Source organism: Tupaia chinensis, unplaced genomic scaffold (assembly GCF_000334495.1).
Source record: "Tupaia chinensis unplaced genomic scaffold, TupChi_1.0 Scaffold144255_1, whole genome shotgun sequence".
NCBI lineage: Eukaryota > Metazoa > Chordata > Mammalia > Scandentia > Tupaiidae > Tupaia > Tupaia belangeri.
This window is the reverse complement of record NW_006204113.1, coordinates 4881340-4904111: the sequence shown is the minus strand read 5'-3', so window position 1 is coordinate 4904111 and position 22772 is coordinate 4881340. Positions and strand designations below refer to the sequence as shown.

Here is a 22772-nt window from a genome sequence, read left to right as displayed (position 1 = left end):
TCTTTCCCAGAGCTGAGCTTTATGTTATTACAGATCACACATGGAGTGTGTCACCTACGGACACAGCTGTCTCCTCCCACTATTTTGTTTTATTTTTTCTTACTTTACCATTGCTGCATAAAAACCACTAAGTACTGACAGTGTTTCCACAACAGAGTCAAATTACACAGATAAAAATAATTAGTCTGGGAAAAGAGAGGCCGGCTTCTCCTTGAACCATGCCTTCTCATCTCGTCTGCACGGATAAGCCAATTGCAACTTCCCCGCCTGTCAGCACGCCCTCTTGTTTCCAAGTGGATGTTATGGTTTGATCATTTCTTCCTATTTGTCTCCCTCACCGCCATACCATCCCTGTCCAGAGTTCATCATTATGCCAAGATACTTAGAATTTATTTTCCATTTCTTCTTCACTGCACTGCTTAGCAACCACAGAAATGCCTCGGACAGATTTTCCAGCACCCCCACCACCACCACTGTCCCTAGGCGAGGGATCCAAGTTCCTATTGGACCCATCAGATGGATGTGTTCACTCTCTGTGGCATGATTTATAGAAAGGCAGCTCCCATTACAATTTCTCTTACTCTTTGCATTGACTAAAATGCTGAAAATACAGAATTGCCAGGATGGCACGGTACACAGCCTCCAACTCAAACAGCTTTCTGCCGACAGCCCCGGGCACAAAAAAGCTGCACTGCCAAACACAATGACTCAATCCATCAGTGCCAACTATGGGACGACCAGGAGCTGTGTTTCTAACTCAGAAAAGCGCCCCCACCCCAGCTCTCTTCCCTCTGACCAACATTGGGAACGCTCTGCCCTCTCTCCTGGCTGGCAGCTGAGAGGCAGCCACTATTGGGGGCCAAGAAATCTCAGAAATCACAGCCAGCTGCCAGGAATTGGGGGATTAAAAGACAAATCTGCATGTGTGTTTCTATTTCCAGCCCTTGTTTATGCACAATAATTTTAAAAAAGGAAACCAGTATCTGATAAGAAATCAAATAGACTCATTTATTTACTGTCTTTGGTTTCACTTTTATTCTGTTGATTTGAGGCTGGTGAGAATTCCAATGAATTATTTTGCTAAACAGGAGAGTTTGTGAGAATAGCTTACCCTCAGAGGATAGCCAGAGTCTAACAGGAGTGAGCCTGGGGACGAAGGGCAGGGAAAAGGGAGTGGGGACGACTCCTTAACATGGGTCACTCCTAGGTAAAAGAGAAAATATATTAAGGGCCTAGGCAGTGTGCAACAGTAACACAACTGGACCACATGGGAAAGGTCCTGGGTTCACATCCCACGGCCTCCTTAAATGTACTGGGTATACACATAGACCTGAGATACAGAACGACTGAGACTGAGGGTGGATCTCAGGGTGAAGACCCGACCCTGTTGGGGGTGTCTGTCTGTCTGTCTGTCTATTCCTCATGAAAGAAATAAATGTCATAAATAGTAAAAGACAGAGGGCATATTTAAAATCAGGCCACAACTGGATATCATTTGCAGACTACATGATATTTTTTTTTAAAACTCTGTTTCTTCTAAACTCTCTTAAATCACAGTCTTAATCGTCATCATGACACTTTAGAAAATGTTGTTTTGTAAGTTCCATATCTGAAAAAGATGCTCAGAGGAATTAACTGTTGTTTCAGATATATCCAGTCTACTTCCAATCAACTTAAACATAATCATATATATAACCCCCACCACCCTGATATCCCCAAATGATATTCTGGGTAAAATCACTAAGAAGTCCGGGCCAGCAGGTGGCATAGTGGTTAAGGCACTGGACTCCTACATGGCTAACCACGATTTGAGTCCTAGACCCTGAGGCTGGAAAACCATGCTGGGTATGTGTGCCTGCATGCCCAAAGTCCCAGGAAGAAAACAAAGAAGAAGGGATTGTGGTATGGCAATCCCCTCTGAGGGGTGATTTCTCACTTTCCTTCTACAATTTCTGTCTCCAACAAGCATGCACACCCTATGGCAAAAATATAAAAAAAAAAAAGTAATTTCTTTACCATTGGAATATACTTATAAGTGTTAATATTATGGATTTATTTTTATTAAATTAATATATTTATTTTTTAAGAAGTTTTAGGTTTATGAGAAAATAAGTAGAAAGTAAACCCAGAGTTCCCATATATCCACTTACCTCCCCTACTATTAGTAACATCTTGCATTAGTATGGCACATTTGGTACAATTAATGAGCCAAAGAGGATACATTATTATTAATTAAATCCCATAGTTTTTGCATTAGAGTTCACTATAGCTTATACATTCTACATTCTAAGGGTTTGGACAATGTGTAATGACATGTATCCACTACTATACTATGGTATGGAATAGTTTAATTGTCCTAAAAGTCCTCAGTGTTCTGCCTATTATCCTTCTCTCCCCCTAACCCCTTGCAACTGTTGATCTTCTTACTGTCTCCACAATTTTGCCTTTTTCAAAATGTCATATAGTTGAATTCATACATTATGCACTTTTCAGATGGATTTCATTCACTTAGCAATATGCATTTTAAGTTTCTTCTAGGTCTTTTTGTGAAAAAATAGCCTTGTGTTTGTTTACTTGGTCGCTAGAACAAGAAGTTTATAAACACAAAACTAGAAGTAGTAGTTTATAAAATTGTAAGTGATCTCTCTCAACTTTCTCCTCTTTTAGCTGCAATCTCTGAAGCAGAACAAGGATACCATGAAAAACCAATGAGACAAAAAGTTGGTGCTTCTTACTACTGGTAAAAAGCACAAAGAGAGATCTTACATTATCCAACATGTGTTTATAGATGGGTCAACTGAGTCAACCAAAATTATCCCATCTCAAAGAACATTAGTATAATTACTAGTTGTTAGAATTATTCATTATTAAAATTGGAATGTGTCAGAGTTCAGGTGGAGGAAAATAAGATTGCTTGAACTCTGAAACACCACAGAAAATACACACTTAATTGACTGCTTAATTCCATTTCACATTCATGCTGATGAATAAGCACCAGCCAATGGGTAGTATTGAGAACCTACCAATGGCATGGCTTTATGTGATGCACTTTGGGCATGTGGACACATGTAACACCTGCCCTGCCTAGGCATATGATCTCCAGGAGGCATGAGATGCTTGCAGTGGTCACTGCGCCACTGTCCAAAGCTGTCCCTGGTGATATGATCTGCCTGTCCAAGATGTTATCGGAGGCAAACCTGGGGTAGAGGTTTGCATACAGAATGAAGCACAGAGGGTGGCATATGAGAAAAAGGTTGGAAAAGTTTAAACCATAAGTTTTTAAGCTTGTTGTTTATCCTGACACTAGAGGAAGACCCGTGAAGATTTTGTAACTTCATTTGCAAGATATCTGTTTATATGGCCAATATTTATAAGGGTTTTGCCTTTAAAGATTCTCTTTCTTTCTTCTTAAATAATTTTTTTATTTATCGGTGTTATTATTTTTAATTTGTTACAGGCTACATGCACACATGAGTGCTAGAGAGAGAAAATGAGAAAGCAAGCCACCAGGTCCAGGACTCAAACTGCAGTTGGCCTCTGCAGAACAAATCCCATTTCCTGGAGTCCAGGTGCAGATAAGGATGGGCAACCCCATGAATGCCAATATCTGTTTATATGGCCAATATTTATAAGGAAGGGGTTTTCCTTTATTCTCTTTCTTTCTTCTTAAATAATTTTTTTATTTATCGGTGTTATTATTTTTAATTTGTTACAGGCTACATGCACACATGAGTGCTAGAGAGAGAAAATGAGAAAGCAAGCCACCAGGTCCAGGACTCAAACTGCAGTTGGCCTCTGCAGAACAAATCCCATTTCCTGGAGTCCAGGTGCAGATAAGGATGGGCAACCCCATGAATGCCAGTGGGCTTCCTGACACAGCAGCAAGACCATGGCCTCTGGGTCCTTGGGGGAAAAAAAAAAACACTGGATTTTCTACAGGAGGTAAACTTTGGCTCTTTGATTTAGTTACTGGAGATAGATGAAGCCATAAAGCATTGGGATTCCAAGGCCTCGAAATTCAAATGTAAGTGGTGGGTGCTTTTGATAAATTCAAGGAAGGGGTGAAGGATGGAAAAAATGTATTTATTTTTGTAGTAATAGGTATGCTTATAATATAAAACAGAAAAGTTCCCTGCCATGTTATTCGGGAAAAATTAGCCCCAATATCAAGTTGATCTCTAATCCATCAATAATTGCATGCCTTCATTTATTCATGTATTCACCCATTCCACAACTGCCTATTGATTACCTTCTGTGTGTGGGGAGACAGAAGAGTTTCAAAGATGAAAAGACACATTTTTTTACAACATGGCTCTTAGATGAACAAAAAAAAGTGCTCGTCATAGAATAAGTTGCTTACCACAAGGTGTACAGCACAAAGTACACTGTCCACAAATGGCTACTCTTATTATTTACTAGACAAAAGGAAGAATGGAATATAGAGCTTCAGAGAGGTGTGATCAATTTTGTTGGGCGACTGAAAGAAGCTTCTTGAAAAAGTGGTATCTGACTAGGGAAGTATGTCAGCATGTATGTTGTGAGGGAAGACAAGAGATGGGAAGAGGAAGAACAACAGGTTACAGAAATGAACACAAGTCAAACATGTCTAGAACGTAGAGCGTGTAAAAAGACGTGTTAACGCTAGGTGGGGTATAGACTGGAAGACTCAAATGCTGAGTGTGAGCAGTGGAAAACAACTGGCCATTTTTTTGTTTGGCAGTAACCTACTACATCACACAGAATACCACAAAGTGCCTTAATTAGAGCAAACAGTGATCTTAACCTCTCTCCAGGTTTATCACCTGTACAATGAAGAAAAAAAGTAAATATGACTCCTGAAGAATGATCAGATACATTGTTCTGCAGGAATTTTACTTGGTATTAGTATATATGATGCTCAGAAGGAAGAGATAGGAGGAACACTTAAATTAGAAAGCCACGGGAACCAGCGGTTAGCATAATGGCTATGTCACTGGACTCCCACGTAGTCAACCGTGGTTCGTATCCCAGACCCGGTGGCTTAAAACTCACACCGGGCACATGTGCGTGCATGCCCAAGATCCCAAGAGGAGAATGGAGGAGAAGGGATTGCGGCGTGACCATCCCCCCTGGGGGGTGATTTCTCGCTTTCTGTCTCTATGTCTCTGTCTGTCTGGCTGGCGAGTGCACGTGTCCTATAGCGAAAACCTCTCAAAAAAAAAACCAAACAAACAAAAAGGAAAGCCACTACAGGTGTCATAAAATAGACAAAAAACTGAGGTGGTAGCAATAAAAATGGAATGGAGAAGATGAAGACAGAGACAGAACAGCAAGATACAGTGTTTGTTTTTTGGTTTTTTTTTTGTTTTCTGGGTTTTTTTTTGTTTTTTACAAGGAGAATAAGATAGAAAGAAAAGTTTCAGGCTTGAATTATAGGAAGAATGGATGGATTATTTACATAACTAGGGAAGATTAAAAACAAAATCAGGTCAGAGTTTGGCAGATGATGTGGGAAACCATTTTAATACTTCCTTGATGCCCCCATGAACATATATTTGAGAGAGAGAGAGACTGACTTTAGAATTCATGACTCTAATTAGCTAAAGGAGAATTTATAGGAGCAGCTATGGCCTCTTTTTGACTCTCCTGAAGGAAGCAATTCAACTCAATCTTGTTGAATCGGTATTGAATGATTACTGGACATTCTGTTTCAAACATCAGGAGATAAAAAAGAACTGAAAAGGAAAGGATAACCTCACATATGATAATCTTAAAATTTAGCTGACAAAAATGTCAGATCTGTTTTTATACAAAGTAACATAAGACATTTTTGTGTAATAGTCATTGTTTTCTTCTATGCTCAGTTCTACATCTTCTGATAACCCCTAGTTGCCCAGGGACCACACCTTCACCAACCAGTCATGAGATTACCATGGAACTCATCCTCATGTCTTCCCTGAGATCTGAGTCAGCACGTATCCAGACCCACGCTATCTGCAGTGGCCTTGGCTGAGCAAGCAGCACAACAAGAGGTAACTGGAGTCAATTCTATCTACTATAGAAAGGAGTCTTCTTTTTCCTCGGTTTACAGAGAGACTAGGACAGGGGACCAAAGCTGACGGCAGCCATCTTGCCACTCTGAGGGAGAAGTAGCCTGAGAAAGAAAACAATGCCAGAACAATGAGTAACGCTCTGAAAGATTCAGAATAAAAGAGCACCACTGGCATTGTTTAAGCTCTGAGACCCAGGCCAGCCAGTGACATGGTGGTTAAGGGGGTTATATTCCACACGGTTACCTACATAGTTTGTGTCCTAGACCAGTGACTTGAAAAACACACTGAGTATATGTGTGTGTGTGTGTGTGTGTGTCCATGCCCAAAGTCCAGAAAGGAGAAATGGAAAAGGGACTGCAGTGTAGCCATCCTCCATAGGGGAGGTAGCTTTCTCATTTAACTCTTCTCTCTCTCTCTCTCTCTCTCTCTCTGGTAAGATCTCATGCCCCCTAAACTTAAAACAAAAACTTTCTTGGACCCAACTGGATTTAAAGTCTTTTGAGTGTCACATCTACTTTAATCCATAAATTCACCTTTGGCTTATGAACGTTTAGCTGGGTTTTCTGGCATGCTAAACCAAACCATTCCTTACTGTATATGGCATGAAAACATGTGTAAACTATATCATAGAGAAATGGAATTCGGAGACAAATGCATCCCCTAAGCGACACCAGCCGGTAAACACTGTACGAGAGAAGTGGCATCTTAGGCTGAACCGTTGTACTTCGGCGAATGCAGATTTTATTGGGCATTGCAGGGAATATAAAAATTATCTCAATGCAGTTCCTGCTAATCAGGAACCTCATGACTTCAAGTCGGAAACAGTCACATTCACTTCTAGATCAAAAAAAAAAAAATAAAGAACAAAATTTAAAGAGACAAAAAGTGGATCCTCCCAGAGAAGGCACCATCATTGTGAAACAAATGAAACTTGACGACCATGGCACTTTAGAACAAGCTTTATTAAACAACATTTCATGCGTTAGAACGTCTCACATGAACTATGCCTGTACCTATTTCCAACAGTAATAATCATAATAATTATAATAATAAATGCATAAAGCCCATGACTGCCTCTCCCATTTTTTAAGACTGTGCTCTAGAAGCCCATGTTTTAGCCATACACTAGATAGTTAGGAAATGGGTGTAGACTGGCTGATCCATCCAGACTTTGTCGTTGATTCTCTTTGTTATCCCCGAATCTGCAACACACACACACACACACACACACACACACACACACACACACAATAATCCTCTTTATTTGACTGACACCAGTTGGAATTAGGAAACCACCTTCTTATTTTCTGACTGCTTCTTGGAGTCCTGCGAACAAGTTAAGCAGAACTGCCCACCCCTGGACAGCAGGGTTTTTTTCTACCGTTACTAACTCGCCTGCCTGTGAGGACACCCCACTCCCACCCCAGCTACACACACCCACCCTAACGATTTAACCATTCCACAAAAAGACCAGTAGTAAAAGCAGATGGCTCCCCTCCCCCCATTTTTTTAAAACCCTTTCATTGTAGCAACAGATAACCTGATAACTACTCAAAGTGACAGAAGAAAGTATCATTAACATGGGAGAACAAGCAAAACTTAATCTTTAAATGAGACATTATGGAGTTCTTGCACTGCATCAAAGTCATTATTAAAAATGCTGTCCTCCAGGGACCAGCAGTTATCGTAATGGCTATGTCACTGGACTCCCACATAGTCGACCGTGGTTCGAGACCCTGACCCGGTAGCTTAAACTCACGCCAGGCGCGTGTGCATGTGTGCCCAAGATCCCGAGAGGAGAATGGAGGAGATGGGATTGTGGCATGGCCATCCGTCCTGGGGGGTGATTTCTCGCTTTCTATCTCTCTGTCTCTCTCTGTCTGGCAAGTACACGTGCCCTATAGCAAAAATCTCTCAAAAAAAAAAATGCTGTCCTCCAAATGAGAACACTGCTCTTCTTTTTTTCTTTTCTTAGAAAGATTTTTGCTACTGGGCACATGTGCTCACTGAAGAGACAGAGAGACAGAAAGCAAAAAGTCATCCCCGCGGGGGGGTAGGGGGATGGCCATGCCACAATCCCTTCTCCTCCAGTCTCCTCTCAGGATTTTGGGCATGCATGCACGCAAGCCCAGTGTGAGTTTCAAGTCACCAGGTCCAGGACTCAAACCCCAGTCGAATATGTGGGAGTCCAGTGATGTAACCATTATGCCATCTGGTAGCCCCAAGAGTGCTACTCTTTTAATTCCAAGAGTCAAATGAGTTTAAACACATCTTTCCCCTCAGGCAGTTTTCAAGATTAAAGACACTGCATATGTCATTTTCGGAAACTATCCCCCTGAGTCGCCAACTCAGAATAACATTTATTTGGTGAGCTTGAGCTGGCCAGTCATTCATTTCCCAAGGACAAAATGAGTAGAGAAAGGGGCCAGCAGGTGGCATGGGGGTTAAGGCACTGGACTCTCACACGTTCAACCATGATTTGAGTCCTGAACCTGGAATCTTGCTTTCTCACTTTCTCTCTCTCTCTCTCTCTCTCTCTCTCTCTCTCTCACTGTTTATAGAGAGCACACATGCTCTATAGTAAAATTTTAAATAATAATAATAATAAATTAAATTAAATGAGTAGAGACAGAAAGCAGCCTTTGTCAGGAATGACAAGAGACTGGAGTGGCGGACAGAAACAGCACTCTCTATAGTCAGGGTCCACTTTTCAGTCAAAAGATAGAGCCCGTAACTGTTTTCATCTACTAGGATAATTAACACAGGAGAAGCATGAAAGTGATCACCAATTGCAAAACACTTACAGTTACTAAAGGGAACATTTTCGTTGTTACTCTTCTGTATCAGACTACTTAGAGCTACAATTTCTTTAGTGTTATTTTTCAGCCTTTTGAAAAACTCTATAGTGCTTTACATTTATAAAAATACATGAGATTATTTGTAATACATAATAGATAACATAAATTAATAAAACACAAAACAAACAGCAGTGATCCTATCATCAAAAGTTCAGTAGAACCTTATCTCTTTCATCCCAGCTATCTCCGTGATTCTCCCTGAATCCAAAACTAAGTATTCACCAGAATTTGAGTTCCATTATACTTTGTTTTCAAGATAATCCTACCCCATACATATGTATTTCTAAACACAGTATTGTCAGGCACTGCTTTTGTGAAATTTACAAAAATGATATCATACTAAATAAAGTCTGCTTTTTATGCGATTATTTTTCATCCAGGATTATTTTTCTAACATCCATCCCTGTTGTTCAACAGAGTTTTAGTTCATTAATTTTCATGGCTGAATAATATTCACCATGTCAATATAATACAATTTATTCCCTCTCTTACTCAAAGGCATTTGAGTTACTTCCAATTTTTTTTTTGCTATAACAAGTAATTATGAATAAAAATTCATGTACATGTCTCCCGGCAAATATTTCCTCAAGGTTTATATACAAGAGTAGGTTATTCAATTGTAGGATTTTGTTTATTTGGCATCAAAGATACTGTCCTCTTATTTGCCAAAGTGCTTGGTCAAATTTATATTATTACCCAGGACATCCTAGGGTTCGTATTGAACCATATCCTCACCCATGCTAAACTGACAATATTCTTTACTTTACCAGTCCAATAGGTATTAAATGTGATCTTTATTTTAGCTTAAATTTGCACTGCATTAATTACTAAGAAGGTTCGGAATTTTTCATGTTTATTTTCTGTCTTAGTCCATCTGGGATGCTGTAACAAGACAGCATAAACTGGGTAGGTTATAAATAACAGATATATAATTCTCCTAGTTCCAGTGACTGAGAGTCTAAGATCAGAAAATCTGATGTTTGTTGAGGACCCCCTTTGTTTATAGATGACACCTTCTAGCTGTGTCTTTGCATGGTGAAAGGGGAGATCTTTGGTCTCTTCTACCCCTGGTAAGTGCATTAATCACATTCACAAGAGCATCGCCTCCATGACATAATCAATGTCCAAACACTCGCCTTCTAATAACATCGTATTGGTGACTAAGGTTCCATATACACAGTTTGGACAGAAACCTCACTAGATGGACATTTAACCCACAGCATTTCTTATTAGTGTTTTCTTTAAATAATCTGCCTTTAAATTCATTTTGGCAATTATTTTGTTAGCTTGCTTATCTTTGGCTTACAAACATTTCTTTGTCTATAAAAAGATCCTTACTCCTTGCTAGGTCCTTTGTAAAGAACTTCTCCAAGTTTATGGCTTATCTTTTCACATATCTTCTTGGTATCTTTTAGTGAACAACCATTCTTCATTATTATCAACTTTAATTTAACTTACATTTGTTCATTATATGCTTATTAGCATTTTTAAATTTTAATTTAGAAACTCCTTTCTGTCATAAAGTATAGTAGATAGTTTACAAAATTTTCTTCTTAAGGGTTAATGTTTGTTTTACACATTTAAGTTGTAAATTCATCTGGAATTTTATTTTTGTGTGTAAAGAAGTTCAGATCAAAATTTATCTTTTCTCTCTACATAACTCACTGTCCTAGCATAATAATTAAATGGTCCATCTTACACTACTTGTCAATTTTTCCATGCCTCTGTGTATGTGTGTGTGTATGTGTGTGTGTGTGTGTTTATACACAAAAAAATAGGTATACACAATAAAACTATAACAGTGACATTTGATAAGTTGCCCAGTCCAGCCCAACAACACATACATTTCCCTTCAGATGAGCCTGGCTTATTTGGGGGCATTTTCTATATATTATACATTAAAAAAAATAAGCTTAGTAAGTTTCCATAGTTGCAATTTTGATTGAATTGTATTGAAACAGAGCAACCTGTGGACAATCGATACTATACTGTTACAGATTCCAGTAACGTACATGTTGTACTTCTCCATTCAAATAGGCCTTCTTTAGTATCTTTTAATAAAGTTATAAAATTTCCTCCATAAAAGTCTGCGCAACTTTTGTTTTATCTATTTTATTTGGATATTACGGCAAGATAAAATGTGTAAATTATTATTTTAATTGTGTTTTCTTACTCATTATTGCAAGGGAATAAAAACCCATTTGATTTTGCTTAAAGTAAAATTAAATATAATAATTTGCCTGTAGTTTCTTCTAAGTTTTATATGTAGAGAGTCATATTATCTATCTATAGTGACTCTTCTTTTTCTTAACTTACTATGATGAGTAAGACTCCCAGGACAATGCTGATTGAAACCATATTAGTAATTAGTCCTGTCTTGCTCCTGATTTTAAAAGAAATATTCTCAATAATTTACTGTTAAAAATAATGTTTATTGTAATTTTAGGTGAATGATTTTTATTTGGTTTAAGAAAATTCATCTCCTGTTTTGCTAAAGGTTTCTTGGTGTGTATTCATTTGTTTTGTTTTTCTCATTTTTTGGTAAATTTTAATAGATACTGAATGAAATTTCTAAGTCATTTGGGATGTGAATGTAGTTTTTCTCCTTAAACCTTTAATACAGTAAATTTCATTTTAAGATTTTTCTAACATTAGCCACCATTAATTCCCAGAGCCTGCACCATGGAGCAGGGAGCAGCAGCAGTCAGTGAGACTAATCAAGGCAGGAAGACCATCTTAGACTTTTTACTGCCTTCTGACTGCCCAAAGTACAATCCAGGCCAGCCCCTCCCACAACCCTCCACCATAATTAATCCTGCTGGTTTGGCCCCAGGTGCACTTGGTTCCAAGACACTGGGAAAGGAACCAACACCATATCTTGCTATATACACACTTTTCTGATCAGAAGACAGGGCCTTCTACCAAAAATACGTATGAGAAGTAGAGCTCTTCTTCCCCTCTTAACACTACAAAATCGACACAGAAAAGTAGTAAGAAGTGTATAATTCATCGTATGACTAGAAACCAGTGCAGAGACACAAGAAATATGAGAAAACAAGGAAACATCTCTCCATCAATGGAATAGAGCAACTCTTCTTCAACAATAGAGAGGACAAGTTCAGAATTCTTTCCAGGATTTGAAGGAGGAGATAGATACTAAAAAAAAGAACAGATCGGAACTTCTAGAGATGAAGACAGTAATATAGTGTGGCGGGCACTGCATACGGAAGCCATCTTGAGCTATCCGCCATCTTGAGCTATCCACCATCTTGGAAACCATTAGGCTTCACTTCCTCACTGAGCAAACTGTTTCTCAGAAATCATGTGACCAACTGTTCTCTCCAGAAGTGGTTGGATTTCTAGGCAATGGGAGAAATCCACCTATATCAATGATTGGTTCATGCTGTTCTATCTCATTTGCATTTCGGGCAACCAATTGGTGCCCACCAGCTGTATATAACTCGCCATTTTTCCTCAATAAATGGAGGAAGAAGAAGAAGACTCGATCAGCACCTCGTATTGTGTGTGCGTGTGTTTGTCCCATCTCTCACTCCATCCCCCAGGGAACCTGTTCGACTGTCCCACGGGTCAGGCCAATATAGGAAATCAAGACCTCCCTCAAAAGTATTAATAGCAGATTGGACCACATAAAAGATAGAATCTCTGAGTTGTAATACAAAACCTTTAAATCAGATTAAATTACCAAAATTAATGAAAACAATTTTAAATGAAAGCAACATATGTGAAATACAATACACTATGAAATCCCCAAATATCCAAATAATAGGTATTCTACAAGCTGAAGAGTCAGACAAGGGCATGAAAGATCTATTCCCTGAAATACTTGCAAAAAACTTCCCAAATTTAGAGGAGCATTCATCCAGACCCAAGAAATACAAAGGAACTCAAATTATAATCAACATAATTAGATTCTCTCTATAGCATATCATAGCCAGATTGATACAAAATCACAAAGATTAGATTCTAAAACTAGTGAAAAAGAAATGTCAAGTCACTTACAGTGTGTATTCTATTAGACTAACATCAGATCTTTCTATTGAAACAATGCAGGCAAGAAAATACTATGAAAGACAGACTTTCTATGTCCCAACTCAATATATACCAAACGTCTGTGTTCTATAACAGAAACAGAAAGTATGGAAGATAGTAGCAGGGAGCACAACTATAGATACTAGAGATGGTAAGGATAGGGGTAATACAGAAGTGGGTAAAAGAGGGAAGGAGGGAGGGGAATAGGGGAGAAAAGGAAAAACTATGTTTAATTGACTCAAAAATGAAAAATTATTTGCTGATGACAGTGTGTAAGCTAATGTCTTTGTCTTGACTGATATGCACTGTATTCATGGTGGAAAAAGCAATGTTGTATACTGTGAAGATGCATAGTGATTAGATGTAAATTAAAATAATATTTTTTAAAGAAATAGAGTGTAAACAAACTATACAGAAAGTAAACAAAATCAAATGCTGGTTCTTTGAGAAGATAGACAAAATTGATAGCTAAACTAATTAAGAAGAGAGAAAAGAACCAAATAAATCAAATTTGCAATGAAATAGGTGATATTACAACAGATGTAACAGAAATACAAAAGATCATTAGAGAATACTATGAATAACTATATGCCATCCAACAAGAAAACCTGGATAAGTTGGACAAATTTCTGGACATACATAATCTACCCAGACTGAATCAGAAAGACAGAAAAAGCCTGAGAAAACCAATACCAAGCAATGAGATTGCATCTGTGATAAATATTCTCCCAACAAAGAAAACCCAGGACCCAGTGGTTTCACTTCTGAATTCTACAAAATTTTTAAAGAAGAGGTAATTCCCATTCTACTCAAAATATTTCTAAAAATCCAAAAGAGAATCAGCAGATGGCATAGCAGTTATGTCTCTGGATTCCCACATGGCTGACTGTGGTTTGGGTCCTGGACCTGGTGGCTTAAAACTCACACTAGTCACAGGTGCATGCTTACCTAAGATCCTGAGAGGAGACTGAAGAAGAACAGACTGTGACATGAACATCCCTCCTGGAGGGTGGTTTCTTGCTTTCCCTCTCAGTTTCTGTCTCTCTCTCTCTCTTTCTCTCTCTCTCACTCTCTGGTGAGTGCATATACCCTAAAGCAAAACCTCTACAATAAATAAATAAATAAATCTAAAAGGAAGGAACCCTCCCCAATTCATTTCATAAAGTCGCCATCACTCTCATCCTCAAAACAGACACAGACATTAAAAAAAGGGAAAGCTACAGACCAATATCTCTGATGAATATAGATGTAAAAATTCTCAACAATATACCAGCAAGTCATATCCAGATTATACACTCTGACCAGGTAGGCTTTATCCCAGCAGTGCAAGGATGGTTCGACATATGCAAAACCATAAAGGTAATACCCCATTTTAACAGAAAAAGGGTAAAAATCATATGATCATAACAATCAGTGCAAAGAAGCATTTGCTAAAATACAATATTCCTTCATGATTAAGACTCTCATCAAAATCGTCATAGAAGGGACATGTCTCAACACAATGAAAGCTATATATGAAAAATCTAAAGCTAACATCATAGTGGATAGGAAAAATCTGAACACTTTTCTGCTAAAAACTGGAACAAGTCAAGGCAACCCATTTTCTCCACTCCTTTTCAATATGCTACTGAAAGTCTTAGCCGATGAAATCAGGCAAGAGAATAAAATAAACAGCATTCAAACAGGGAAAGAAGAAGTGAATTATCTCTATTTGTAGATGACATGATTATATACATAGAAAAATCCAAAAGACTCAACAAAACAAAACAAAACAAAACAAAAACAAATGAAACAAAACCTCCTGGAAGTGATACATGAATACAGTAAAGTGGCATGATACAAAATTCAACATACAAAAATCTACAGCATTTCTATACACAAACAAGGAGTGGACTGAGGTGGAACTGAAGGAAGTAATTGCATTTACAGTAGCCACAAAATGTATAAGAAACCTAGGAATAAACATAACCAAAGAAGTCAAAGACCTCTACATGGAAATTATGAAAAACTTTAAAAAGAAATTGAAAATGACACAAAGAAATGGAAAGATATTCCATTTTCCTAGATAGGAAGAATTAATACAATCAAAATGTCAATCATACCAAAATTAATCTACAAATTTAATGCAACCACAATCAAATTACCACAGACATTCTCCACAGATTTAGAAAAAGCAATCGTAGAATTTGTTTGGAACCATAAAATATCTATATTGCCAAAGCAATACTGCGCAAAAACAGAGGAGTAGAGTCATCTCACTCTCTGACCCTTAAAGGCATGACAAAGTGGTGATAATCAAAACAGCATTGAATTGGAACAACAACCACCAAAAAAAAAGGCATGTGGACCAATGGATCAGAACAGAGATCCCAGAAATGAAACTTAAGACATACAGCCAACTGATTTTTGACAAAGAGCGCCAGTCAGTCCAGTGGGGAAAAGAAGATTTCTTTACCAAATGGTTCTGGAAAAACTGGGTATATAACTACAGAGAGATAAAACTGGACCCTTACTTCTCACCATTAACAATAATCAACTCAAAATGGATCAAAATCTAAATCTAACACCTCAAACTATAAAACTATTAGTGGGTAACACAAATGAAACTCTTAGAGACACTGAAGTAGACAAAAACTTCTCAAGTAAGATCCCCAAAGCAAAGGCAATAATCCCCAAAATAGACAAGTGGGACTATATCAGTTTAAAAAGCTTCTGCATAGCAAAATAAACAATAATTAGAGTGAATTAGCACCCCTTGGGATGGGAGAATGTATTTGCAAGTTATGCCTCAGATAAGGGACTAATAACCAGAATATACGGGGAACTCAAGCACCTTAACCCTCCCCCCCAAAAAACCCCCCACAATTATAAGATGGGCAAATGAGCTGAACAGACAACTCTATAAGGAAGACAAATGAACAGCCAAAAAGTATATGAAAAAATGCTCAACATCCCTTATAAGGGAGATCCAAATCAAAACCACAATGAGCTACCCACCTAACCCGTTAGAATGCTTAAGATTAAAACAATAAGTGCTGGCAAGACTGAGCCTCCTGATAGTGAAAAGGAAACTCTTCCTACACAGTTGGTGGGAATGTAAATTAGTACAGCCACTGTGGGAGAACAACATGGAGGTTCCACAAAGACCTACAAATAGAACTGCCATATGATCCAACAATACTGCTGGGTATCTAGCCAAAGAATAGGAATATACTCAGTCAAAAAAGTACTTGCACATCCATATTTATTGCGGCATTATTAACAATAGTTAAGTCATGGAACCAATCCAAATGTACACAAATACATGAACAGACTGAAAAAGTGTGGCACATGTAACAAAGGAATACTACTCAACAATATAAAACAAGATCCTGGCATTTGATAGAAAGTGGATGAATATGAAAGGTTTACTGCTAAAGGAAGCAAGCCAGACTATGAAAGAAAGGCATTGTATGCCCTCATTCAGTATAAATTAAATGCCTACTCTATGGCAGAAACTGAAAGATTGGAAAATATCAAAGTATGGAGAACAATTGTGGATACTAGAAACAGTGTGGGAGGAGGGTGGGAAATGGAGGAAGGTGAGAAGAAGGGAGGCAAGGGGAAAAAGAAAGAAACAAAATATTTAAGGGTCACAAAAATGGAAAACTTTCTGTTGATAATAACATTTATAATACCTTTAACTGAACTAATATACAGTGGATTCATGATGCAAAAATTCATTTTTCATGCTCTATTGAACATACAGTGATTGAATGTATTAAAAATAATAAAATAGATATGTAAAAATTAGTATGGCTTTCAAGACAAACAGCAAATTTAAGACATACAAGGATACTTCAAAAAGTTTGTGGAAAAAAGGAATTACAGTATGAGTTTATTTTATTTATTTATCTATTTTTAGAGACTTTTGCATGTATGCTTGTCAGAGAGACAGTGAGAACTAGAGAACAGAAAGCAAGAAATCACCCTGCAGGGTGGATGGTCATGCCACAATAACATCTCCTCCATTTTCTTCTCACAATTTTGGGAATGCATGCACATGTGCTCTGCATAAGTTTAAGCTGCTAGGTCCAGGACTTGAACCATGGTGAACTACATGGGAGGCCAGCGACGTAACCATCATGCTATCTAGCGGACCCAGTATGAGTTTATTATGGTGCAAAAAAAAAAAATCTAAAACCCATACATATGTTTTTTTTTTTTTTTGAGAGATTTTCACTGTAGGGCACGTGCGCTCGCCAGACAGACAGAGAGAGACATAGAGACAGAAAGCGAGAAATCACCCCCCACGGGGGATGGTCACGCCGCAATCCCTTCTCCTCCATTCTCCTCTTGGGATCTTGGGCACGCACGCACACGCGCCTGGCGTGAGTTTTTAAGCCACCGGGTCCGGGACACGAACCGCGGTCGACTACGTGGGAGTCCAGCGACATAGCCATTATGCTAACTGCTGGTTCCCAAACCCATACATATGTTTTATGATATGCATTTTTCCATTGGGAAAAAATAAAGTATATTTTAAAAATGTTAAAAAGAAAGAAAAATAAAGATTTTTCTAACATTAAACCAGCTTGCATTCTAGAAATAAAACCTCTATCAAAATTCATTCCTTTTTGTATATATTGCTAGGTTCTAAGTTTTTTGTTTGTTTGTTTATTTGTTTGTTTGGGTTTTTTTAGATTTTTGCTATAGGGCCTGTGCACTCAGCAGAAAGCTAGAGAGAGACAGATCCCCACCCCACCCCACCCCCAAGGAGAATGGCAATGCAATTCCTTCTCCTCATTTTCTTCTCAGGATTTTGGACACACACATATATGCACTTGGTGTGAGTTTCAAAATGCTAGATCTGGGTCTCGAATCATGGTCGACCATGTGGTAGTCCAGCAACATAACCATTGTGCCATCTCCTGGTCCCGGTTCTAGGTTTTTAAAATCTTTTTAAATCTTTGTATTAATGAAGTAGATGCTTTACAGTCTGTTTTCAGCTTGTCTTTAGTAGTGGTATGAATATGAGTTAAGTCAGAACTTGCTTCAGGTCTCTCTGACTCTGAAATCCAAGATTCAATCATCTAACATAGCTCTCTAGTTTTTATTGTTGTTGTTTTTGTTTTTAGTTTTATAAAGAAAAAAGTTACAGATCCTTTTTTCTTTTAAACAGAGAGTTTTATATTCTGTTGTGTGTTAAATGTTTATTCCCTTTTCCCTCTCACTCCTACCACCTACTCTCTACCACTTGATCCCATCCCTTGTAGTCTTGGGTACCTACACTTACCCTTTCTACTATCGTATCTTTGTATATTTCAATTTCTGCTATTTAGTGCAGACATTTAATACATATTGAGTGGAGATATGCAGTGTGAATCTCTGGATGTTTTAAAGTTAACTCAGGAGTCTGCCTCAATGTACATTTTCATAGTGTTCTCCATTCTTGGGATGATAAGATCCCAAGATTAATTTAATTGCACTTAACTGGTAGACTTTGGCAGTCAACTCTATCAGTGTGTTGGGTATGTGTAAAGCAAAGTAAGGACGGATGGACCTGCTATCATTAAAATCTTATATCAAAGAGAGATGTGGGGAACCAGCAGTTAGCGTAATGGCTATGTCGCTGGACTCCCACGTAGTCGACCGCGGTTCGTGTCCCGGACCCGGTGGCTTAAATCTCACGCCGGGCGCGAGTGCGTGCGTGCCCAAGATCCCGAGAGGAGAATGGAGGAGAAGGGATTGCGGCGTGACCATCCCCCCTGGGGGGTGATTTCTCGCTTTCTGTCTCTATGTCTCTCTCTGTCTGTCTGGCGAGCGCACGCGCCCTACAGTGAAAATCTCTCTAAAAAAAAAAAAAAAAAAAAAAAAAGAGAGATGTGAATAAATACTAAGAAGGCTTTCAGGTTTATTGGGGAGAATGACCAAAGATTATTAAGGTTCCTTCTTTTTTTTTTTTTTTTTTTTTTGGAGAGGTTTTTGCTATAGGGCACGTGCGCTTGCCAGACAGAGAGAGACAGAGAGACAGAAAGCGAGAAATCACTCCCCCCAGGGGGGATGGCCACGTCACAATCCCTTCTCCTCTGTTCTCCTCTTGGGATCTTGGGCACACATGCACACGCTCCCGGCGTGAGTTTTAAGCCACCGGGTCTGGGACGCGAACCGTGGTCGACTGCATGGGAGTTCAGCGACATAGCCATTACACTAACTGCTGGTCCCAAGGTTCCTTCTTAATGAAAAGGCATGGTAATTTACTAGAAGATCTGTTTGTACAACTGTACTTTCACACTTCCTTGTCAGAAAATCTTCATTATTGTCAATCATTCTATACTGACATTTTGGGCAAGAGAACCTTTGCTAGGAAAACAAACCAAGCAAACCATCCAATGTTAATAAATTCATTAGAATTCCTCATAAAAAGGATTTTTTTTCACTTTGAACATGTATGTTTTCTCAATCTGCTTCAGTGTCTTCACATCCTTCTCCAAGTTCAATCATCATTATCAGATACATTGAGAACTCAAATGAACCACAGAGAACACCTAGCACTAAGGAAGCACAAGCCTTGAGAAACTCAAGAATGGGTGCCATGAGGCTTCATTCCTTCTGTCCTGCTAAAAGCCTACCTGCATTTAAGAGATCATGCTCTAGATATTGGTGTTATGCTGGAGACCCAGAAAACTGGCTGAAGACTGTTCTTTGGAAATTCTCTCCAATGTCGCTGTCTTGACAAGACCTCTCAAAGTGCAGTTCTCCTATCCTGGCTTTCCTTTTTCCTCTCTCTTTATTTCATTTCCAATTAACAAAATAAGTTGTTACACTAACGGTAACAACAGTTGGCCTACTATAGAAGACCAACTGTAATAATAAACATTATAACAATTTTTTAATGTAGTAGACATAGCAAGCTTCATAATGGGTGAATTCCTGTATTTATTTATTTATTATTATGATTAATCATCAAAGTGGGGCCAGTCAGTGGCATGGTTATTAAGGAGAATGGAACTCACATCGTCAACTGCATCATTCAAGTTCTGGACCCAATAGGTTTAAAAACATGCCAGGCATATGTGCCTGAATGCCCAAAATGCCAAAAAGAGAATGGAAGAGAAGATTGTACCATGACCATCCCCCACTGGGGTGTGCTTTCTCACTTTCTTTCTCTCTCTCTCCAGCAAGCACATATGCCCTCTAGCAAATAAAAATAAACAATCAAAGGTTACCTGTGTTTGCTGAGGGCAGAGAAAAGGGGCTGGAGGACACACCCCACCCCGCCCCATAGATGTAGTCATGCTGCAATCTTTTTCTTTCACTTCCACATCCTGTCAGAATCCTGGGCACATGCCCATATGCACCCAGCAAGTTTTTCAAGCTGTTAGGGCCAGTATTCAATCTGTGGTCACCCATGTAGGATCCAGATCCCTACAGACAGTGCTTAACCACTGTGAGACAAGGCCAGCCCTCTGGTTTTATTTCTTGACACAGTAGACATTCAATAAACTTTGATGAGAAGAGGAAAGGAAATTAAATTAGAGAGATGGAATGCGGGTAGTTCAGCCTCATTCTCACAGTGCAACCTAGACAGGGAAATACTGATCATCCATGTTGCTCAATAAATTGTGATGATAAATTGTCTCAGCTAAGGTTGGCATAGAAAGTTTCCTAGGCACCAGAACCAGTAGTAGAAGTCACGTATGTAAGATAAGAATCGTGTTTCCCTTAAAATACCATTACCTAGTCAGAAATAAAAAAGGAATGTATTACTGAAGTAAGCAGCATGGAGAAACCTGAGCATCATTGTGCTTACTTAAATTAGTCAGACACAGAAAAGAAGTACATGTTGAATGACTCCATTTGTACAAAATACAAACTGATCTATAGTGCCAACGTGGATTCGTGTTAGTCTGGGCCCAGAGGTGGAAGGAAAGACAGACTACAAAGTGGCATGAGAAATTTCTGGTGGACGTGATGAAATGTTCTGTATCTTGATGGTGATTTCATAGGCACTTACAACGGTCAAAACTCAATGAATTGTGCACTTTAAATCAAGTTATAGGGAAAAATTACCATGAGAGGCACAGAAAGAAGATGGACTCTTTAGCCTGCATTCTTACCCGAAGAGCAACAGCACTCTTAAGTTTCCATATGAGGTCATCCACATAGTACAATGTCAGTTGTGAAGTGTACTGATTTTCTCTGCCCTTCCGCCTTCCTCCAGCCATGACTTCTTCTCCAAGGTTAAGGAATCCTCTAACAACATGTCACGCGTGCACCAGCTCCATTCATTAACCTCATTGTGTGGTCATACCAGATGTTGTCTGTGCCATTTGTCGGTATACAAGGTTTAGCTAATTCTACATCTGGGTCAAGGTAATCATAACCCCCAGAACCTCCCTGGAAAATCTTATCCTGACCCTAGCCTGCCCTTCCTTTCTCTTGAAAGTGTTTAAACATCAGAAAAGTGCCATAGAAAAGAAAAAAAAAAAAAAAAGAAAAAAGAAACTGTACTTCCAATAGAAAGATTTTTCATTTAAATGTACTTTATTGTGTGATGTATTCCTTTAATTAAAGTGTGTGTCTGGGTGCATTGGTTGCTATTACAGTGCAATTCCTCATGTTTATTGAATGCAAGAGTAGCTAGGGTAATGCGGTGGAAGCTCACAGATTAGCCAGAGTGCAACTTAAAGCTGTAGTTCCCTGATCTTTTGAGCTTCCAAGAGGCAGGTAATCGTCAAGGTGATTTTGGATGGTCAACTGTGATGAGATGTCCTCTGTCAATTTGAGCAGATCTGTTCTGAAAAACCAATGCTTATTTCCCAAATAGCTTTTTTGTTTCTGTCTTGTCTAATCAGATTGTGTCCTTTATCTTTAGCAGAAATGCAGAACCATATAGAGGAATGCCAGGTACAAGAAAGTTTCCAGTAATTTCAAAAGGGAGAGTAGGGAAGCAGAATTATTAGCAGTTCCCGCCATTCATATATTATTTCAGTTTACAAAGCACTTTTGTGTTTCTTCATTGACTCTCTTAGGGGATTTGTGAAGTTAGAACTAGTATCACCCATACTGATTTGAGAACTAAGACTTGCAGCATAAATAAAGTAACCAAGTATACAAAAAATAGCGGAGATACACTCAATCATGCCTCCAATTCTAAGCCTGTGCTATTTCCACTATCCCAGAGCAGGGAGTAAGGTTTCTTTTCTAATTGTCCCACAAGTTACAGCTGACTCTGTGACCATCTAGGAACCTTTTCAGTTTTTAGTATCCTCATCTGTAAAATGACAGGATATTTCGATGTCTCTTCAATAATTAAATTCTAAGTGTCTCCATATACTTCTATAAATTAAAAAATGAAAAACTGGAGAAAGGGAGTTATAGTCCATGACCATCCAGAATGGTAGTTAATTTTCTTCCTAGCTAGTGCTTTGCTATAGTGCAAAGAAAAACTTGCCTTTCCTTCAATTATCTCTTTTGTTTCTGACTCATAATTACTAGAAAAAAGTCATCATAAAAATATCAGATGCAAAATATAGTCATTAATCAGTAACTTTGATAGATCAATTGTTTTCTTTTCCCCACTATCTCTAGTAGGTCTTGCCAACACACATTCATACATTCATTTTACAAGCTGATATATTATCTACTGCAGTTTTTCGCCAGGAAGAAGAGCCCTCCTTTTGTTCTTCTCTCCAACCAAAATTCCTAAATCTCCTGGATACCTTTTCTCTCCAACTAGATTAAAAATTCTTGAGAGTAGGGACCCTAAACAACACCTCTGATGTGCTTCAGTATTTATCATTTATTGCTAGGGTATGATAATATTGAAAGTACATTCAACATGAATAAC

The 22772-nt window shown here is 38.5% G+C and overlaps 1 protein-coding gene across 1 annotated transcript in view; it reads right to left on the bottom strand.

Moving 5' to 3' along the window:
• SORCS3 (sortilin related VPS10 domain containing receptor 3) overlaps positions 1–22772 on the bottom strand; it is a 589937-nt gene that overhangs the window by 278922 nt on the left and 288243 nt on the right. The window lies entirely within an intron of this gene.